Source organism: Chelonia mydas, chromosome 3 (assembly GCF_015237465.2).
Source record: "Chelonia mydas isolate rCheMyd1 chromosome 3, rCheMyd1.pri.v2, whole genome shotgun sequence".
Taxonomy (NCBI): Eukaryota; Metazoa; Chordata; order Testudines; family Cheloniidae; genus Chelonia; species Chelonia mydas.
This window is the reverse complement of record NC_057851.1, coordinates 87,470,850-87,494,128: the sequence shown is the minus strand read 5'-3', so window position 1 is coordinate 87,494,128 and position 23,279 is coordinate 87,470,850. Positions and strand designations below refer to the sequence as shown.

General features: G+C 42.8%; 1 long non-coding RNA gene across 2 annotated transcripts; it reads right to left on the bottom strand.

Annotated features, from left to right (window-relative positions):
• Positions 1-712: 712 nt before the first annotated feature.
• On the bottom strand, positions 713-22,244 carry LOC122464816. 2 transcript variants are annotated; one of them, XR_006289208.1, is made up of 3 exons: positions 22,057-22,244; positions 15,703-15,813; positions 713-835 (listed from the first exon to the last, which is right to left on the bottom strand). It is a non-coding gene; the product is annotated as an uncharacterized LOC122464816 (long non-coding RNA). The 2 variants fall into 2 exon arrangements; XR_006289207.1 differs by lacking the exon at positions 713-835 and adding an exon at positions 8,976-9,225.
• Positions 22,245-23,279: the final 1,035 nt, after the last annotated feature.

Here is a 23,279-nt window from a genome sequence, read left to right as displayed (position 1 = left end):
GTGGCCACATCCTAAACAGCAACAGGAAGCAGCTTCGAATTCTAGGTTTAGTGATTACCAACAGGAGCAGGAATAGTCTTTGCTTCTGCAGCAAGGAGATAGGCTGCTAATTCCATAGTTTAAAGTTGCGTTTTGTATTAAGAGATTGCTACTAGTACCTACCTGTGGATTCTAAATTTCAGAGCCTGGGAGAGCCAATGCAGCAACTTCACACCAGCCCTGAATTCAGCCTCTCTTCCTTTTTCAGGAGACAGAAGAAACTGAACTCCCCCACCATCCCATCTCCTGGCTCTTCCCCTTCCCCCATTCTCCAAGAAATAATGGATTGGAACTAAGAGTAGAAACAGAGGAAGATATTTTATTAGGTGACACTGGAGACCAGAGAATATGAGCTAGCAAAATGGAATGGAAATCTCTTTCCCAGAAAGAGGTCCTTCAGCAGTTGGGAGTGCAGTGCACTGAATGTTACATGAGCATTTGACTGCATATATTTTAAGGCTTGCTTGCACATGGATAAGTGAATTCATCTGATGTCTAGATTAAGTTCGTGTGTATACACTGTAAGTACAGATTTAGTGGCTTTGTGCTAAGAAAACAAAGTGTGCTCAGCTAACTAGAAGCTTTAAAATGTTCTTTTTTCAGGGACCAAATCCCAAAATCTTCAATCATTACCCAGGCAAAACTCCCTTTGTATGAGTAAGGACAGCAGGATTTAGTCCATCAGCTCATAGCAACAGCGAGCATATTTCTTGGTCTGGCTTTCAGACCGCATGGCCCACCTCTGAAATAGTGATGCTCTGCCTGTAACACTGACTTTCTTCTCAGAAGGCGAGATCTGTCAAACAAACAAGCTCCTCAGGGTAAGGGCCTTGTCACCTTAACACATCCTTTTCTCAATTTAAGATTTTGTTTGCAAGAGCAGGGTAAGAACAGAGTTTACAAACAGGAACCATATCTATCTGTAGGTCTAGCCAGGCAATGGGCACAACAGGGCACATATCCTGATTGGAGGCTTTGGAAACTGATATAATAGAAATATTATACATAATAAATTACACACAAAAAAATTAAGGTTGCAAAATCAAGCAACAATTAAGGTACAGCCACTGTAGGCCTGTGATTACAGCTCCAGCTCCTGGAATCACTGTGACGTTGCACTCTATATCTTTATGGAAATATGCTTATAAGTGTAAATATAACATAACTGAACATGTTATTTTTAATATGTCGAGCTTTATGCTAGATATCCCATGTGACATATCTTTGCAAAGTTTATGATCTACTGAATATATTCATCCTATTTGTATGCATGTATCATTTTAGTATCTGAAGTCATGAGCATTGGCTCTATGCTTGTATTTGAAGTGTTTGCTGTAGGAAACGCATAAGGGAGGTTTGGCCAACATATTGTGAAGGGGCTATTCAAGTAACTGGGAGTACTTAACTAACAATGGACTGTGGGAGATGCCAATCCACATTTCAGCTTTCCTGGGAACGTTCAAACTAACGTGTAAACAAGGGCATCAGCCTGCAAAAAGCTGAATCATTCATGGACATATGACTTGCCCAGGTGGCTACAAACTCCGTCTTGTTGCCGTGATTTTGCACAGAAGAACAAAAGGGTTTCTGCCCACAAGAAAGAGAATATAAAAGGCCCTGTAAGCCTCTCCATTTTGTCTTCAGCTGGCTCAAGAGATGGCCTCTCCACCCTAAAGAGATGCCTGAAAGAAATTGGAACAAAGGACTGTAACTACGGGGGGTGGGGAGGGGAGAGTGATTGTTGGACCCAGGCCATACACTACAACATTGGTCTGAAAAGGATTGTACCAGAGATAACATCTAGGGTGAGGAGTTAGTATTTGTAACTAAATCCTTAGTATATTAAGTTAGCCTTGCGTATTTTGATTTATTTTACTTAGTAACTTACTTTGTTCTGTCAGTTATTATTTGAAACCACTTAAATCCTACTTTTTATACTTAACAAAATCACTTTTGTTTCTTAATTAACCCAAAGTAAGTAATTAATACCTTGGGGGAGCAAACAGCTGTGCATATCTCTCTATCATTGTTATAGAGGGTCTACAATTTATGAGTTTACTCTGTATAAGCTTTATACAGAGTAAAATGGATTCTTTTGGGGTTTGGATCCCATTGGGAGCTGGCTGTCTGGGTGCTGGAGACATGAGCACTTCTTAAGCTGTTTTCAGTTAAGTCTGTAGCTTTGGGGGCGTGGTTCAGACCTGGGTCTGTGTTGCAGCAGGCTTGCTTGTCTGGCTCAACAAGGCAGGGTTCTGGAGGCCCAAACTGGCAGAGAAAATGGGCTCAGAGGTCGTCTCAGCACATCAGGTGACAGTCCCAAGGGGGTCTCTGTGACCCAACCCGTCACAATCACATCATAGTATCAGATAATTTTTTAAAAAAGGTCTTCACACCTCATGCTTGTGGAGAAAGCCTTTTGCAACTATCTCTGTGCTGAGAGCCCTCAGATCTACTTCTGTACTCCAGACCTGTTTCCTTCTGTTCCAACTAAATTCTCAGCTTCTCTCTGACATCTCATCAGGGATATCTAGCCATCAGTACAAGCTCAACGTGGCTAGAACAAAGCTCCTAATACCCATCCCCTCCCCAAGTCCTCCCCACTACCTCCTTTTTCGATCAGTCATCCAGTTTACAGACTTGAGTATTATCTTGGACTTTGACCTTTCTCTGGGTCCTCACATCCAGGTGATGTCTAAATCTTGTCAATGCTTTCTGCAGAACATCTATAAGCTATGGCCTTTCTGATCCAACCACACAGCTAAAACTCATCTCGCATCTCCATTACTGAAACATCCTTCTCTCTGGTCTTGATAAATGCAGTCATGCCCCACTCATATCTATTCAGAATGCTGCTGAAAAGATCATTTTCCTAGCCCATCATTCTGGCCATGTCTCCCCTCTCTTTCAATCCCTCCACTGACTCCCACTTCTCTGTTGCATCAAATATAAGCTACTGGTCTTAACTTTTGAGGCCCTTCGTGGTCAATCCCTACCCTACCTATCATCTCTCACTCATTATTGAGTGGTTGATGCTCATCTCCGATGGGCCCATGACACCAGCCTCTATTGCCCACTTCATTTTTCAAACAAGCACTTTCATGCTTTCTCCCATGTTACCCGTTACACTTGGGAAGCACTCCCTGTAAACATCTACAAAGCTACCATCATTATCCACCTTCAGAACCCTCCTCCTAACTCTCCTTTGCCGAGATAGCTACAAAAAAAATTGACAACTGTTAGGCTGCTGGTGACCACAGCCTATAAACAATACACGTTATTTCCTTGTACTGGCCTGGCTGTATCCATCAGTTGTCTTTTGACTTATACTTAAATTGTAAGATCCTTGGGGCAGGGGCCAACGTTTTGTTGTGTGTTTGTACAGCACCTAGCACAGAGGGGTCCTGACCCATAACTAGGGCTTCTAAGTGCTATGACAATACAAATAACAACGTTACTCAAGTGTAACCAATGTAACAACATCAACCTGAGTCTACAGACAGCCAGAAACAATAGCTCCAACAGGTGCAAGCTGCCCTGTTTGTCTCTACTCGTTGCTTCCCTGGAGGAAGGTGGGCTTTCCTCACCACCCCAGTGGGAGTTTGTAGGTGGGTGAAAACCTTGCTGCTGCCAGCCCACTGAACGATTGCTGGGGTTATGTCAGCAGCAGCCCTCACACACAGTAGGTAGAGACAGAGACCTCCTTCCTCCAGGACAGAACCCAGCCTGTGTGAAGACAGAGGATGATGGTGTGGAGAGCTCCAGCCTGCCCAAATAGAAGTGATGGTGAGTCCCCACCAGACAGCCCATGTGTAGATGGCCCCTGCCACTGCAACCCCAAGAATGGGTAGCCTCACTATCCAAGGGGTGTGATCATGTGAAATGTGCCTTGGACCCTAAATCACCTTTATTCTGCCCTAGCGTAAGGGTTGTGAGGAGGACCCACCTCTTCATAGGAAGGGAAGGCTCTAGGAGCTAGGCAAGTTCATTGCCTCTATCCCCCAAAACATACAAGCTTTCCTCCTAGGACTATATGATCGTGAATTACTGTACAAAAAATAATGATCTGCAGAAGGGGGAGAGCATGCCAAAAACGTATTTATCATCCAAGCATTATAACATGGTTGATGATCAAACAACCTGTGCAGCTGAGATAATTTTCTTCATCTTCAAGTAGCCACTGGAAAGCCTCATTACATGCCTGAAGTTGCATTGCTTAGCAACATCATTTCAGAAATTCAAGTTATCAGCATGATCACTAATAAGACAGTACGCCACAAAAAAATTCTGCATAAACTTGATGCATTTGCATTTCAAAATAAAGTAGAGTAAATGTCAAGTTGATTTTTGGAGCATATCAGCTCTTCTTAACATAGATATCTTGAATTCTCTCTAACATTTTCACATTAGAAGCAAATCTGAAATGTTTCTAAAAAGTGTACAATATTTCTCTCTCACAGATATATAATATACCCACATGATTCCTCTAGGTTAACTTCAGCAGACTTCTTTAGCAGTCTGAAATACATGCTTTGAAAATATGGAAAATACAAGCAGATTTATAATAAAGTGATATTTTCCACAGAACTATCCTGTAATCAGATGTTTGCTGTAACAGTTAGCAGGCTGCAAGTCACTGAAACAATTTGAGGGACTCTCATTTTACTTAAATATACCTTTAAATGTTTTTCAAAACATAACAAAATATGCAAGCAAAAAAGAGTATTAAAGTACAGTTAAGGGTAGTAGTAAATAATCAAAGACCTGCCCATATAGAGCACATAAAAGAGCATTGTAGTTGCCAAAACAAAACAAACAAAAAAGCTTAGAAAGTCTAGAATCTGAGAATTTTGGTTAAACTGGAAGGAAATGTAAACATGGAAATGCACACTTAAAGTAAACCAAACAACCTTAACTCTGCTGCAGTAGTGAGACACTGAGATTCTCCTCTTTCCATAATATATTCATTTCATAAATGACAGAGAAGTAGAATACCTTACTTTCAAGCAGTTCATGGTTAAACTGAGTGCACCCTTTGTGACTGTAGGGAGTCTACACACAGGAAAGACAGACTCACTTTACCCCTTTCTTATAAAGCATAGCATACCGAAGGCAATCATCCCCTAGTCTTCATGAAGGTTCCGTGGGCTACAAATATTATAGTTATTTATGCATATAAACCCCATTTGGCCAAGACATGAAGTAATAATTCATATGCACAAGGGGGACAATTAAGGTTGCACAGACAACCTAAATTCTGCCATTTCCTTACTTCAGAGTCCTTGATTTTGCAACCTTAATGTTTCTTTAACCTACTTTGTGTGTGTGTGTGTGTGTGTGTGTATAATTTCCCTAGGTTTTTAAAATACACAAATTTAGAACAGAAATTCCATCATGTGGCATCACTGACACCCACATGATTCATTAGCAGGAGTGGAACCTTGAGATCCACTGCACAGACCTCTGCCATTTGAGCTAACAGAGTAATTGATAGCAGTAATAGGCTGTCGTCCTCTGTGTGAACCAGCACTACATGGGATGAGCCACACACTTTGCCAGTCGGTTTCACAGATATATGATGACAGCAGAGGAACAGAGAGCCTTGGGAAGCTTGGGGTCCATTCCAGGCTTTGGAAGGGAATGTGCTATAGTGGGCAGAGACCCTTTTACCCATTTTCCCAATCCTGACCGCTTCTGCCCCATCCCATTTAATCTGTCATTGTTCTAGTACTGTCTCTTCCCCGCCTCTGACTTTTCATCCCAACCCCAGTCTCCTTGCCTAGCCAGTGCTGGTCTCCCTCTCTGAGCCCCAATCTTCCCTTACTCCCAGTTCCAGTCAGTCCCCTTCCCCTCCCAGTTCCTTATCTAATCCTTCTCTCATTCATTCATCCCTCCACTGCCTCCTAGTCCCAGTCTCCCTCCCAGAGCCCCATATCCAGTCTCTATTCCTTGTCTTAGTCTCTTTGTCCAGCTAATCCTAGTTCTAGCCACACAACCCAGCTCCTCAGCATATGTCTTCCCCTCTCATTCCTTCCTCCCATCTAGGTCCTAATCCCAGTCCCAGCTCCCCCACCCGCTTCCAGCTGTACATCCAATTTCAGTCTTCTCCCCACCATTGGCTCCCAGTCTCCCTCTGTTTCTCTCCACAGTTCCTACTTCCAGTCTCCCCATCCCCACCCCCATCCACTCTAGCTCTTGTTCCTTCTGACTGGAGTCAGGTGGCTTTCTTCTCCATGCTGCCAGGGCCCAGCAGGGCAGCGCTGAGAGCATGTATCCCTGCTCTCCATTTCAATGCCTGGCCCCACTTGGCCCTCAACCGCCAGGAGCAGTAATTACGGGCAAAGTCCTGCTTAGTCCCTGCAGCCCTGTGCTGGAGCATGATAAGTGTGGATGGAAACTTCATGGAATTTAGCTGCTCCTACTGAGCACGTACAAACAGATTTTTCAAAAGTTTATAATTCCGTCAAATTTGAGAAAATTTTCAATGTAAAGGTAAAAGGCACATGCTGATAGAGGCCACCCCCTACCAAGTTTAGGAACAAATGGGAGCACTAGAGATTCTCAAAGAAAAGGTTGGCAGATTTTTTATTTTTAAAACATGGCAAATTGCATTTTTCTCTACTCTCAATTTTGGCAAGAGCTGAGCTGTTAAATTAGATGCAACTGAAAACAGGTTCTTATAATGGGAAGCATCAGGCAACCTTAACAGCTGGTACCACCAGACCTACCTGTAATACAAACTCCATTTGGGCCATGTAGGAAGTCACCACAGTTTCAGAGAGAGCAAAAATTAATTGAGTGACAAAGCATCATACATGGTATAAGAGCCATGTCCAAAATCAGTTTTTACAGTTCACCCCAAAAATGTGTGAGTAGATGGCTTTACTACCCTCCTCCCAAAAAAATCCGTACATACTGCACAGAGTCAAAACTTACCCCTAACCCCTTCCTGGGCTTAGGCTTTATTTGCAAACAGCTAACAATAAAACAAATTCAAGGCCAAACTTTCTTCCCAAGTTTGGTAACTACTAGCTCAGGGGTTCTCAGACTGGGGTTTGGGACCCCTCAGGGGAACATGAGGTTATTACATGGGGAGTCACAAGCTGTCAACCTCCAGCCCAACCCCGCTTTGCCTCCAGCATTTATAATTATGTTAAATATATAAAAAAGTGTTTTTAATTTATAAGGGGGTGGGGGTCTGCACTCAGAGGCTTGCTGTGTGAAAGGGGTCACCAGTATAAAAGTTTTAGAATCACTGTACTAGCCAGGCCCAGAACTCCTCCCTGAAGGCCGTTCAGCCTAGGGAACCACTCCCCTATAGCCAGGATGAAGTTAACAAGCACCACATGCTGCAATGAATGAACAGGAATCCATCAACATTTCCCTAAAGAGTTTCAACTCCTGCTAATAAGTGAGGACAGCAGAAGAACCATCAGATCCTAATTTAAAGCATCTCCTCCATATTTCAAATGCCCAGCCAGCTTCACAGCACAGGAGCCACCACTGTGGGGTCCATGCTGGGCAGGAGCCAACCCCTCTGGGGGACAGCATCTGACCGAAACCACCCCCAAGCCTTCACTCCCAGACTATTTACTGGGTCACGACAGGCCATGAACTTTTACAAGTGGTTCTGAGCCCAAAAATGTTTAGAACCAACAGTTGAGAGCACTCACCTGGGATGTGGGAGACCTAGGTTCATTCAATTCCTGCCTCTGCCAGAAGGGGAAAAGGGATTTGCACAGAAGTCTTTTCAGGAGAGCACTCTAACCACTGGGTTAAGGGATATTTTGATGTGGGGGGGGGGTCTCTCAGTCTCTTCTGTTGAAGCTGTTCCACTGTGGATAAATACTGAAAGAGTGATTGAAGCATGGAGACTAAACCCTGGATCTCCCACCTCCTAGCCCTAACGACGAGGCTCCAGAGTCATTCTCACTCTCTTTCTCTCTCACTGGCCCATGGCATCCGAGAGATGGGAGTTGAAATCCCTTCTCCCTTTCTGGCAAAACGGGGAACTGAAACTTGGTTCTCCCACATCCTGGGTGAGTGCTCTAACCACTGAGCTAAAAGTTAAAAACTGGCTACCTTCTCTTCCAGCTGGGTTTTTAATGGGACATGATCCAGTAGGTGACCTCAGAGCATGCCTACTGGATCAGGCTACACAAGTGACTTTTGTAGATGAATGCAGGCATTTCCCCTGGTTGATGAATCACCCTGGGACTTAGGTGGGAGATAGGCACCTGATGATAGGTACCTAGATGGAGGCAGCACTGTGAATGCCCCAGGGTCTAAAACTTAGGTGGCTAGGAAATTTTACAGTGGAAAGTTAGGTGCCTATAGAGTTAGGTGGCAGACAAAAGGGAACATTGTGGATCACAGTGGTGCCATGAACAGAGATGTAGGTGCCTAACTCTGGAGCACCTAAATTGCTTCATTGATCACACCCCTAAAGCCTTTAATCCCAAATAACCTCTGTTATAAAAGGGAAGATAGGAGGTGGGAATTACTAAGGGCACAGAGTTAAGGTTATTTGGCTGTCATAGGGGTGTGTTTCCATACTCTCAAAAGTTGGGTTTCTTTTAAGTTATAAAATGCTTTTTTCTTCTTAAAGTACAAAATTCTTGCCAGATTTTAATATTCAAGTTTATTTCAACCTGAAACTCTAGCATAAAGGTTCTCTTTTGCCTGGATGTGCTTAACTGTGTCACTATAACTTTTTTGGAAGAAGGTAAATACAAGAATGTAAAGTTAAAGATAGTTTTGTACAGTGCTGTAATTATAAAGGTGGTCAAGCCCCTCAGATTTCCACACACAGCTCTGCTGGTTCTGAAAGTTAGGTATTAATTTAAAAAGGCACATTATAAATTTGTGAACTTTAATACAGGAAATAAAATAAGCAAACAACCTTATTCTTTTAAATAATGGTTCTAGAGTCCCAGCAATATCACCCGTGACAATGTATTTTACAGTGGCAGTAAAAAATTAAGGGCTAGCATTTTAAAATAGGCAGGATAGCTAGCTGCCTTCCAACTCATTCACTGATAGGAACTTCAAACTGGGTTTGAATTGAGAACAAGGTACTCTATTTTTCTTCTGACCATAACTTAAATTTGTAGAGGTGGAATACATCTCATCGAGGAGGAAGACGTGTGATACTCAGGCTTCTGGGTCTTGTCTTGTGTGCATGTATGTCTGGAAAAAAAAATCACGAAGCACCTAATTGGACTTCCTTAGCCAAAATGCTTAAGTTTTAGAAGTAAGAGAAGTCAGCACAGCAGTGTAACCAGACTCCATTAGCTGCTCACAACACACTATTAACTGTGCAAACTCATACAGGTGCAAGCTATCACAGTTCTGGCAATGAATAATGTCCCAGGTGCTTCTAGTCAAACACAGCAGGCCCTAATGGTCTAATTAACCAGTTTACAGAAAGATAATTAACACTTTAATTGCTGGATTATCATTGGGGTGCAAAGCACATAATCAGACATCCTCTTATGTAAATCTCATATTGTACCCAATAAAGATATCTACCTTCATTTGAAAGGAATTATCAGGCAATCCTTGGGATAACTATCTTATTAGCAGCATATTCCTTCTGTCCTATGTTAAGTTTGAGGGCCAGATGCATTAAAGTGGCACATGGTGCTGAACCTGTCCTTTACTAAATGATTGAAAGAAACCCTCTAAAAAATAGTGAAAAGGCAAAACTTTCTTCATTTAATAGCATTTCCAAACTGTCAGTCTCTGATACCTGTAGGCTTGATGATCCTTTACAGTAACTGATTTATAGGTCTTGTACACTTGAGCCTATAATCACAAGAAGCTAAAGGACCAAGTCCCATTTTTATTACACTAGCTTCTGGTTTTTAGAAGAGAATACTTGCTCACAGTTTATTCTCATTCTGGCAGTTTTGATTTCTGGCTAGTTTTCCTGAAATTGTGTTACTCATTTGAGGTCTCAAGAAAGAAAAAAACTGGTTTAGAGGGCTGGTCTATACACAGACTTGCACCAATTTAACTTGAAGGGTTTCCTAAAACTGATTTAGCTATTTTGGTGCAAGTCTGTGTATGGACACTCATTTTGGAATAAAAAGACGAAAAGCAATTTAGCTAAAGTCTGTTTGCTACTGCCACTGAATTGACTTTATTAATTTAGATTTAAATAATAAAATAGAAACCTATACAAAGGCTTTAAGTGCCCTGATAGTTAACATTGCTAGGGGGTATTAACCATCTTGTAAATTTAACAACCAAATGTTCAGAAAGGAACAATTATTCAACTTGACTAGCCAGCCAAGCACAACATTTCTTATTCTGTAACAAGAGGGTCCACATGCAGACGTTGCACTGAAATAACTAACATCTGTTGTAATTCAAACCACTTGTTAATTCTGTGCAAACATGTGGGTAAGCCAGCCCTCAGATACTGTTTCAAAGCCAACCCGGTAGGAATTTTCAGCAAAGTTTTCCTGACTGGTGACATAGTCAAGAACAACTTTTTGCTATACAATGGCTCAGTGGTGTGCCTGAGTGGTTATCATTTTGTACATCTCTTGATCACTGGGAAAAGCCACCTGATTTGATGGAAGAGAGTAAGCAGCTGATTTCATATGTTTAATACCATTCCTCTTAGAGAGTGCCTGAAATGAGTGGCAGACCATTGACCAATGGATTATTTTCGGGAAGTCCATATGCAGCAAACATTTGTCAGAACTTTAGTGACTTTGATAGAGTTGGACCAGGTTATTGGGCGATGGGGGGATGTCATGGAGTTTAAGTTCTGTGAGCCTGATGAGCTGTTTTGGTCTTGAACTTTTTGTGAAACCTAAAGCTTTTACAAATGGGGAAACTGTACTCCAGTTGTCCCCACCATGCTACAAGAAGGAAGACAGTGAAGATCCCTGCCCTTCAGAGCCAGGAGAGGATAAATTGCCTGAGGAGGGGAAAGTCAAACTTCATCTCAAGGTTGAAGTGGAAGAAGGGTTCCAACCCCCACACAACTCTAGTATTTTTATGGTTGAGATGTAGTAAACCACCCAGAGTGAGGATTCCACTGATGTCACCTTACTTAGTACAATGGCATGAAAGGCATTGTGGCAATAAAGCAGGAGAGTGGTTTAGAATTCAGCTGCCAGGACCAGTGGGGCCCATTTTCATTTAGCTTGGCCGTAAGATCCCTGAACTATAGGCCGTGAAATAGGGCACAAAATTAATAACAGAAAAATTAATCAAATGATAAAACAGAAGATGACAAGTCCTGAAGGCAAATACAGCTAATATGTGAACTCTGCTATAGTGAATATTTTTGCATAAGTAAAATCCCCAAATACTTGTTAAGGTGCCTTCCTGTTTATCTAGTTCAATAAAGTCCTGGGCATCATGGATCACCTTGGCTTTTAACTCTAGCTAGCTACCTACCTTTGAAGTGTGGTAAGGGTGGGGCAGTGGCCTTTAAACCCTGTAGTGTTCAGACATCTCCTGGGAGATGGCTAGCCAGTTCTCCATTGTCCTGTCATATTAATTCTTCATGAGGCTGACAAACAGACCTTCCTGTAATTTCAATCTACAAATGCTAGACTCTTCAGAAGCCACCTCTCCTCTGCCCCCAAAATCTTGACTGAACTGATTCACAGTGAGATGTATGGGTGAGTGTACAGAGCTTTTATAGTAGGAAACCCCAGCCATTTAAGTTCACCCTACAGAATTTAACAGGGATGAAGCCAAGAGAGTGATATAATGGATTGGATAAGATTGTATAAAAATTACTCTAAGTACCTACAGAGTTGCATGGAAAATTATGTCTTTTTTACATTGTTAAAATTATCCTTGAGAATTATATCCCTGCTAGAGGGCTTGCTATTGAATTCTACTAGCTCAAACATTCTACAGAAAGGCTGTCATGTTCTAGCAAATTCACTTTTCAATAAAGGCAGAATGGCAGGTACCATGTGGGCCTATTGGTATTCACCAGACAGCGCATCCACCAGCTCTATATGTGGATCCAAACCTGACTACCAAAAATAGTTGGCTGCTGACAGTTTTCATTTTAGGAGTACTTGTGGCACCTTAGAGACTAACCAGTTTATTTGAGCATGAGCTTTCGTGAGCTACAGCTCACTTCATCGGATGCATAGCATATCGTGGAAACTGCAGAAGACATTATATACACACAGAGACCATGAAACAAAACTTCCTCCCACCCCACTCCCCCGCTGGCAACAGACTGGACCAGGCTGAGGTTGATGGTGGGATGGAAATTGTTGAAATCATGGTGGAATTCCTCAAGGGCTTCTTTTCCATGGGTTGCATTTGGAAAGGAAGATGATGTCTGTCTGTATCTGTACAAGTTTTTTCATGCAGTTGATAGATTTCCACTCCATGCGGCTAAATGCAGTGCCTTGCATAATGACAGGTTTCAGAGTAACAGCCGTGTTAGTCTGTATTCGTAAAAAGAAAAGGAGTACTTGTGGCACCTTAGAGACTAACCAGTTTATTTGAGCATGAGCTTTCGTGAGCTACAGCTCACTTCATCGGATGCATAGCATATCGTGGAAACTGCAGAAGACATTATATACACACAGAGACCATGAAACAAAACTTCCTCCCACCCCACTCCCCCGCTGGCAACAGACTGGACCTGCAGAAGACATTATATACACACAGAGACCATGGAGTGGAAATCTATCAACTGCATGAAAAAACTTGTACAGATACAGACAGACATCATCTTCCTTTCCAAATGCAACCCATGGAAAAGAAGCCCTTGAGGAATTCCACCATGATTTCAACAATTTCCATCCCACCATCAACCTCAGCCTGGTCCAGTCTGTTGCCAGCGGGGGAGTGGGGTGGGAGGAAGTTTTGTTTCATGGTCTCTGTGTGTATATAATGTCTTTTGCAGTTTCCACGATATGCTATGCATCCGATGAAGTGAGCTGTAGCTCACGAAAGCTCATGCTCAAATAAACTGGTTAGTCTCTAAGGTGCCACAAGTACTCCTTTTCTTTTTACGAATACAGACTAACACGGCTGTTACTCTGAAAGTTTTCATTTTAACTCTCATGCAGCTCTGTTAATAGGGCCTGCAAGGATTTTGGTGTCACTGCAAGGAAATTTTCCACAATACAGAGTACTGGACTTCTTAGTTAGCTTTTTTAGCCTGCATATGGCTCTAGTTAAAAATGAAACACATTCCCACTACACTCTAATATATGCAGCATTAAGTTTTTGAAGACTGGTCCTGTCTGCTTCCATTTGCCATTTCAGTTTCCGTAACTGGAAGTTCTTTTTAAAAAGTGCTGAAAATAGGACTTTGTTGGTGGATTTCACACCTAATGGTAACTGGGCTAACTCCTCCTCATTTCCCAGTTTTTCAGTTGGCTTACGCTGAATGTCAGTGTTTTGGCCATTGGGAAAAAGAAGAAGGAATAGGTCTTTTGTATGTGCTCACGTAAAAACTGCAACCAAACAAAACATAAAATAAAACCATTAACACTTCTGCGGCTTTTGCTCTTGTTCTGCTCAAATGGCTTTTTGCATTTCTCTCTCTAAAACAAAGCACATTTCTTTTAATTGCCATTGGATTTGTTATTGGGGAGAAGTTAGATAGAAACTTTCTGTAACACTTACTTGAGAGCAAGAGGAATAATTTCCGTGATATTTACTTTGGACTAAGCTTTTTTTCTCTCTAGGACAGGCTTTAACTTTTTCATATCAATTGTATGACTCAGATATGTCACCAGGGCCTGCAGTAAGGCACATTTACTCCTTATTCACTATAATCTAAAGTATTGTAACCATTTTAATAGACTCTGGATTTCTCAGATGAGCATCTATATTTTATAGCTGTGAGTATCTGAGCCAGATAATGAGTCACACCACAGCAAACCCTGTAATATTTTGCTTTCTGTATGCTGAAATATAGCTGGCCTGCCAGCCACTCACTTTTCAATAGAGAAAGAGGCCTATTGCTCCAGGGCAATGCCTTACACGTGTTAATGATGGCCTCTGAGACTCTTGAACGCCATCTGCTGGTACACTTGATACAAACCTACATTTTCCAAAAGAACTGTGCAAGCATCCCAGATTTTTAGGACTGGGTAGCAGTCCACATACAGGAAAGGATCATTCACCTCAGAGGCACCCAGAACCTCAGCTGGCATAAATCAGCATATTGTTGCTGAAGTCAATACTGCTATGCCAATTTACACCAGCTAAGTATCTGGCCTGTACTCTCTGGAAAAACAAACAATCCTACCTTTGTTGAAGAATACACACAATGGATACCATTCTTATCCTTAGAAAATCTCACCGATCACTTTGGTAACAAGTTCCTCCAATTACTTTCCTATTAACAATTGTATAGCACATGGTACAACTGTGGCCTTGCAAAGGTACTGCTTAGACTGTGCAACTAATCATTAGCATGCACACCTTTTACAAACCTAGTGCAAGCTCCGCGGATATTTTTCAAGTAAGCTTTCCAGTCCACTGAATACTTTTATTTACTTGGATTAATTCAGGTGTAAGTGATTACACCAGGGACAGCCAACTGTGAAAGACTGATGCCTTTTGCCTGAAGAGTCTGAGATAAAGTTTCAGATTGTACTTTTACCTTTATTTTCCTCCTCAAACAACTGACCTTCTGTACACACCATTTATTGTAAGTGCTACTTACTAAGTTTTTCTACATAGACTCTGAGATCAGAAATATTGCAGCCTCAGTGCCAGATGTGCTGGTTAAGTGGCAACCACCTGTGAGTACCAAGCACAAGACATCCTGGTGCTGTCTTTTCCGGAGTGAGAGCATAGTGGTTCAAACTGCCTACAACCCCCTGGTCCATCTGTACCCTGGACGCAGTGAGTGCAGCCCAGAAGGGGGCTAACCAGGACAGCCCAGAAATGCTCTGACTCAGCACAGCATCTATCTGCTTGGATCATGTGGGGTCCTGGAAGAACTTTCAAGCTACTCCCTCCATAGCATAACTCCCTGTGGAAGGGCAGTAGCACTACCTCTGCCTGCCCTCCTGTACAGGCAAGTGCCTTTTCTGTCATAGCTCCCCGCTGCAGATGCAGGGCCATGGTATTTGTGCATCCCTTGTTCCCATGGGGTGAGATACAGGAACAATACCATTTATAAGACTCAAACCTCCAAAAATGGAACCTTTGGGATTGCCAGGAGTTTTGTTCCCCTCCATCCTCCACGCTATTTATTTGTGGGCACTTTCTAGTTCTAACTAGGATCAGAACAGAAGTATCAAAATACCATGAGATCCACTTCTGGTACTCCTGAGATCTGACAGGAAACAAGAAGCATCAAGAACCTTGTGAGAGAGATGTACGAGACCCATTAGGTCATTGACTCCATCCCTCTGCAAAGGCAGAACAGTGCCCTGGTAAAGGTCTACCAATTGAAGAGTTTTTCGTACATCCACATGCAATATTAACCTTTTTCAGTACATTCTAATTATTACTGTGGTGCCTAGGGGCTCCAATCATGGGCCGAGGCCCCGTTATGCTAGGTACTGAACAAACACAGAAAAAAAAGTCACAGCTCCTGCCCAGAAGAGCTTACAATCTATGCTCAAGACAAGAGGCAATAATTGAATTCAACACAGAGGTGTGTGTGTGGAGGGGAAGGATACTGTATGAGACAATACTGCTTACCTTCGTATAACTAGGCTGGACAATCCATTCCTGAGTGTTTAAGGCAAGGTAAATCTCTCTCTTGAATATTCAACTTGTTTAGTGGCAGGGTAGGGGCAGGAGTGAATTTAACTGTAATAAAAGAAAAACGGAGACAATCATGTATTTACTTTCAGTCAGTGCCACCAGAGAGGAGCTTTATTTGTACTGTCAATCTAAGATGTTTTGATTCCTTGCTCCAATTCTAAAAAACAGTGCTTTAGCTGCCTTCATGCTAACAATAAAAAATTGATCTTACTTTCACTCACAAATTAATTCCAGGCTTTCTCTTTCAGTGACACCATTCTATAGGCATATTTTCAAAACATCTCCTCCGCCTCCTCCTCCTCCTCCCTCAACTCACATACACAACAACAGAAGGAGAACTAAAACGCTCTCTGAATTGAGCATTAAGACCCTGATCTGGGTCTGACAGGAAGAACCTGCATTCAGGACCTGAGCACGTTAAAATTTTAGCCAGAACGCAAAAATCAGGATACAAAGAGGATTCCATTGAGAATGCATTTCATTTAGAATAGATGTCTGTTGAATTTCTATGGGGAATGTTATTCTGATTTACTGTGATCTGCTGAATTGGAATTAATTTGCAAACTGGATACAATTAACTTAGGCTTGAATAAAGACTGGGAGTGGGTGTGTCATTACTCAAAGTAAAACTATTTCCCCTTGTTTATTTCCCCTCCTACTGTTCTTGTAAAGTGCTGGAAACGGCCCACCTTGATTATCACTACAAAAGGTCCCCCCTGCCCTTCCCTCTCCCCTCCTCTCTCTCCCCCCCCCCCCCCGCTTTCCTGCTGGTAATAGCTCACCTTTCCTGATCATTCTTGTTACAGCCTGTATGGTAACACCCATTGTTTCATGTTCTCTGTGTATATAAAATCTCCTCACTACATTTTCCACTGTATGCATCCGATGAAGTGAGCTGTAGCTCACGAAAGCTTATGCTCTAATAAATTTGTTAGTCTCTAATGTGCCACAAGTACTCCTTTTCTTTTTGTGATTAAATTGTCCCACGTTAGAGATCTGCAGAAACATGAGTGACAGTATCTGGAGTTTTCCCTGAAGGACTGGCTAAGAGGGGATTATTTTGTAAGCAATTAATTTGGCACACATACAAACACACACACAAAATCCAGTATTAAACAAAGCTGAGCTTTTATCTATATTGACAACTAATCCTTCTACTGTGAAGACTGCACTATTTTCTCCTGAGGGAAAATGGAAAAAGGAAATAATCTGTACTAGAGCCACACAATTTTAAAAAGATGGTTGTCAAGAGGCTAATGCAAGATACTATTACAAGTCTTATATCCAATCAACAGTGTCACGGGACCCATTCAAAAAACATGAGTTCCTCTCCTCCCTCTGGTATTTACTGAAAAAGGCAACCACATTAGTCTTCCCCTCCCTATCTGACGTATCCTCACATGATCAGCTGTAGTCTGCACTCTGCAAACTAAGCCAGCCTCCGTCTCCCCATTCTCTGCTTCTCTGAAAAGCCCTTTCCTTCTTTTACCCATGCTGTCCCTTAGGAGTGGGAAAAGCTCCTATGCAAAATCCAGGGAGCCATCACTTTGTCCTCTTTCAAGCTCCTCACCTCTGCTGAAGCGCGAACAATGAACCTGATAGCGACTAGACAGGTAGAGAGCTGTGGTCACTGCTACTGACTGGCTACTGTTATTGCCTAGGGCGCCTCCTATTAAATCTGTTACCCCATTTACCCCAGCTCACCCCAACCTGCTTCTTTGGCTCATTCACCTGTTCCATCTTGTCTTTTGGGCTACCAGGTCTTTGGGACAGGGACAGTCATTTATACTTGTACAGTGCCTAGCACAATGGGGTGCAGCCTGATTGCAGCCTTTAGGTGCTACCACACTATAAACATTGTTAATAACAGCACTTTCTTTTCTTCCCAGCTCTTACAGTACAGAATGGCAGGATAATATTTTCTCATTCATCCCTGAATAGTGATACCAAGCCCTTTTCTGAGTTCAGTCTTAACTTCATCAGCTAGTCTTGCTCAAATCTGTTTAACCAATTCCTGAACTTCTCACTCAGAAAGGTACTTTTCCTGGCTGTCACTGCAGTGTTCCTCACTTTCTTACCAAACAGTACTGAAAAGGGATCCCAAATGCCAGCAATTTCTTATGTAGGTTGAACTGAAGTCATTCCTGGAAAGGCAATTTTTTACTGAACACCAGCTTACATTATTACGTTTCTAATTCTATATTTCAGAAATCCTCCAAAGCATCTGTTTCTATCCTAGCAATAATACTGAAGTCTTACAGTAGAACCTCAGCATTACGAACACCACAGAAATGGAGGTTGTTCGTAACTCTGAACAAAATGTTATGTTCTTTCAAAAGTTTACAGCGGAACATTGACTTAATACAGCTTTAAAACTTTACTATGCAGAAGAAAAATGCTGCTTTCCTTTTTTTTCAGTAGTTTATGTTTAACAGTACTGTACTGTATTTGCCTTTTATTTGTTTTGTTTTGGTGGGTTTTTTTTTTTTTTTTTGGTCTCTGCTGCTGATTGTGTACCCTTGGTTCCAAATGAGGTGTGTGGTTGAATGGTCAGCTCATAACTCTGGGGTTCGTAACTCTGAAGTTTGACTGTATAATAAAAACTGCAATTCTCACTCTCAGCTCTGTAAAATGATTAGGCTCCCATCTTTCCCCCACTGCACAGAATCTGAGGGGCGGTTTGGAAGAATAGTGCCTAAGGGCAAGTGCAGTATTGCTGCTATTTTCCTCCACACAACATCTCTTCTGTGTGCAGCCTCCAGTGCTGTAGGCTTAAGTGCTGTGTCCCAATTTCTCATCCCTTCCCTCACCCCAAAGGAAAACTGCTCTGTGCTGTGCTAGGGTAGACAGTGGGGAAAAAAATGTCTTCTGAGGCCTATGAGTTTCTTTTCCTCTGTAATCCCAGAGGCTTACATTTACCTGGCAAACCGCTCTGTAGCAAAGATTATATTACTTACATTACTGACAATGAGTTTTGTGTTCCAGTGCCCTTGTGGTCTAGTATACTTCAAACACATCAAGAACAGTAGCAAGGTTTTGGTAAAGCAGACACTATCTACTCCCTGCAGAATGAGCCTGCCGGTGGCTGACCTTTTAAAAGCAAATGTGCCCACTACATGAGCGAGTCTAAAGTTTATCGGTAGTGAAAGGCGTAGCATTGGAATTGATGAAGGCAAACAGAGACAACTTGTTAGTTAAAAAGCAGACTCCCTGGATTTTAAATGTAATTCATGGATCTATTCCTTTGGCGGGATAATTAGCATCCATATATTTTGATTGGTGGACTTATGGAAAAATTTGGAGCCAGCTCCTCAGATGGTGTAAATCAACGTCACTCCAGTGGTTTCAATGGAGCTGTGCCGTCTGACACCAGCTGAGGGGCCAGCCCTCTGCACTGACAGAGACTGTGCGGCACAAAACACTCCTGTTTAATTTAACAATAAAAGCCAAGAGGTTTTAAAACAACAACAACAACAACAACAACCTCTGCTGGAAAGAACTATTTTGTGTGTGGGAGGTAGGGGAGGATTCCTCACATCCTGCTGCCCTCACCCTGCTTTCTCTCTGCCACAGGGCATGCTCCCTCACCTTGTATTTCTCTTTGCAAACAATTCGCACACACTCCCCTGTAGGTCCAACCTTTTGTGCTTGTCTAAGGCGTGGTCTGCGCTACAAAGTTAGGTCAATGTAACCTGCCTTACACCAACCTAGCTGTGCATCTGTCTACATTTATATTTGTCTCCCACCGATGTAAGCTCTCCATTGTGCTGACGTGGTAATAACACATCCTCCCCCAAAGGTTTCTAGGGGCAGAAGCCTGATTTCTGCCTCCGCAGTAGAACACTTTCCCACTGCACTCAGCAATAACTTCAGCAGGCACCATTGCAGTAAACAGGCTAGCAGCATATTGACTGGGAAGCTTTGAGACGCCAGCAGGAGCTGCACTGTCTGTGCCTTTGTTACACTCAGGAGTGAGGTATCAGTTAAAATCACCACCACCTGTGGAAAATGGTGCCCTTATTCAGTGCCATTGTCCTAGACTCATAGTTTCATGCAACCGAGCAATTCCCTCCTCATTTCTCTCACCCCTGATAGCCCATACTCCATACTGCTCTGAATGGTGCCATGCACAAGCACTCCAAAGCAGAAGTGCCAATAACCATGTCTTGTTTAAAACTTTAAGGAACAAGGGAAGGGAGTTCTGAGTCTTAACTTTGTGACTAGACTGATAATGGTACCTTTGTGTATTTTATCTCTTCCTGCTGCCACTGCTGCCTTGAGGGTTTCCCCCTCAACACGTGGGGAATGCCTGAGCCAGATAAGGAGGAGAAAGAAGATGACTTGGGATGACATGTTCAGGGAGATCCTGCAAGACTGTGAACACAGGGCCTGCAGACAGCCTGGAGAAGGAAAGAGCAGAGAGGAGAAAGGCCCAGGAGTCCCAGAAGGAAAAGGAGAGGGAGATGCACCAGAACATAATGAGGCTTCTCCAGCTGTAAACACAGGCGCTGCAGACTCTTGTAGACCGACAGGCTCAACATTCTCAGGCTCACCTCCCTTTGCACCCCCTGGAGAACTCCCTACCCCTCCTCCAACATTCCATGTGGCATTAGGAGCCACATCTGTACCCCTACCACTCCACACCAAGGACAACACAACTCACATACATTGACCTCTGAGAACCACAGTTGCTGTATGGGTAGCCAAAATGGACATGAATGTTTTTTCCCCTTCCTTAAGCTCTGTTCTATACATTTGTTAAGGTTTTTGTGTATTTGTTTTTAAACTTGTATACAATTTTTAAAGAGTTTTCTTTACTCCATAAAACTTGATTGTTTGGAAAATAATTCATTTGTATTAATTCCCAACATATGCTGCAGAATGCCTGGCGGCAGTGAAAGCACCCACCGACTTGTTATCGTACACTGTGACACAATTCGGAGGATCAGTGACAAACATAGCTTAGTAATCATAAATGTACAGAAAGCATCACAAAATTCATAGGTGTGTTGTCAGTGTTTTGTCCATAGATATGCACCAAGCATCACACAATTCCTACCAGGCCCCCAAACTGTAGGGCCAGGTAGAGCACAGTACACCACAACCTATTACTCTGGCTCATTGTTAAGGCGCTCTTTCAAATCCTCCGTCAGCCATATTGCTCTGCACTGAGCTCTTCTGATAGCTCTTGTGTCTGGCTGTTCAAACTCAGTGGGCAGCCGCTCCACTTCCACCCTCCACCTCAGCAGCAACTTTCCCCCTTTGCTTCATGGATATGATGCAGAACACAGCAGGCAGCTTTAACCACTGGGATATTTTTCTCATAGAGATGCAGTCCTGTGAGTAAACAATGCCCATGCCCCTTCACTCTGATAAAAACACAGTCACCTGTCATTCTGCACCTGCTGAGCTGATAACTGAATGTTTCCTCGGTGCTGTTGAGGCGGCCAACGTACGGCTTCATAAGCCAGGGGAGCAAGGGGTAGGCTGAGTCCCCCAGGATCACTATTGGCACTTCAGCATCACCAATGGTAATCCGCCAGTCGGGAAAGAAAGTCCCTGCTTGCAGCATTCTGACGGTCCTGTGTTCTTAAACATACAAGCATCACGCACCTTCCCTGACTAGCCAATGTGGATGTTGGTGAAGCGTGCCTGGTGATCCACCAGCGCTTGCCTAGAAGAGGAGACTTTTCTGTGGAGGTGCTCTGTGGCAAGGAGGTCAGATGCTGAGTCACCGCCCTGCACAGCAGGGGGCAATTAATGGCCCTGCACACTTGCATGACAATGGCTCCCACAGTGGATTTTCCAACTCCAAAATGATTTCCCACTGACCAGTACCACTCCGGCATTTCCAGTTTCCACAGTGCATTGCATGCTGTCTGGAGTGGCTCATGACTGTGCAGGACAGAGACCCCCCCTTCCCCCCCAAAACTGGTGGTGTGTTCTATAATTAGATTTCACCAACCCAGTAACAAGTGTGAACTCCTAAAGCACTATACCAGTCTTACCTTGGAGTCACAGACAGTCCCTTTGGGCATTCCAGTCTATCTTGCCACCCAGGCAAGTTGGACGTAGTGATAGATGGTTACTATACACCAAAGATCACAAAACATTCAGGCCGCTCCCAGACCCAAAAGACCAGTTTACTCCAGGTCAGTTTGTACCTTAGATCTCACACCAAAGACAATGCTTATAGCCAACCGTATAGTATTCTATCTAAGGATTTATAAAACTTAAGAAAAGAAATGAAAGTCTTATTACAAGGTTAAAGGAGGCAAACATATATACACAAATGAGTTGCAGTCTGTGGTTTCACAAGGTGACAGCGTTGTAGGAATCTGTCAGCTCTGAATGTCTTTCAGGGCTAACCCAGGTGATCTCTGCTTCTGCGTCATAGCTCTGGCCCTGTGAGAGGCAAAAGAGATGAACACATTTCTTGTTAGCTATTTTTATTTCCTTCTTCCAGAATTCAAAGTGATGGGATAAGCCTTTTGGCACACAGCCTCTTCATTGGTGCAAGTGGACAATTACATATCTCTCTCCCCCTGCACACAGGCTGGGCTACAACTTTTATATGTTATTATGATGCCACTATGCCTAATGCATATTCATTAGGGGTTTTCTCCCCTCTTCCTTATTTGTATTTCCTCACCCTATTAAGTTGGGGTGCCCTTCTCCTGTAGGTTAATATATTAATGATCTCAACTTATTATCATATACGTCAATTCGTTGCCATGGCACTCTTGTGGGTAGACATCTGCAGATGTTCCTATCCTAAAATCTCCAAAAAGCTGGTATTCGCTCATATTCCTGTGGTTGCCTGGGGTCGTTATATGCAAACTTCCCTCTTAAACACTCTACTCCCAGTTCCCCAAAACTTAGGGATGACCTGTGGGCCATTTATCCGTGCCAAAGTTCATAGACCTCAAACCTTATGCTAACTGCTGAAGCCAATGTCTTACAGAATACAGGCCTGTAGGTTCCTTACTTTACTGCTAAATAAAATAAATGCTAAAGCTAGTTCTATAGGCTCCAGTGTCCCCACAACATAAAGGTTTCCCCACACTTCTACCTACTCCCTAAGTACAAAGCAAGATGAAGGAGAGAGCTCTCATTTCTCTCTCAGATTCTGGGCTTCTTTGCCCTTCCTTCAAGCCTCCCCTTCTCCCTTCCTGTCTCCCTTTTAACCATTCTCAGCTGACAAGCTGAATCCCTTAGTAATTGATTAATAACCAGTCCTTAATCAACTATCTCCCCAATGTGTCCCCTGTGGAGAAGCTTACAGAATACCCAGAGTGGTGTTTCAGCCTTAGGCTACTCTCATCTGTCACACACACACACATGCCCCGCATTGTTAATCTCAAGCAAAGTGTAAGAATGTCTGGCGTTAAATCTCATTTCTCAGAATTGCAACATGAGCAGTTTCACTGGGTTCCTTTTAAACAGTTTTGTCCGGGGTTAAGACAAATTCATTTGCCAGTGGTATATGTTTCCTTGACAATAGAAAATAT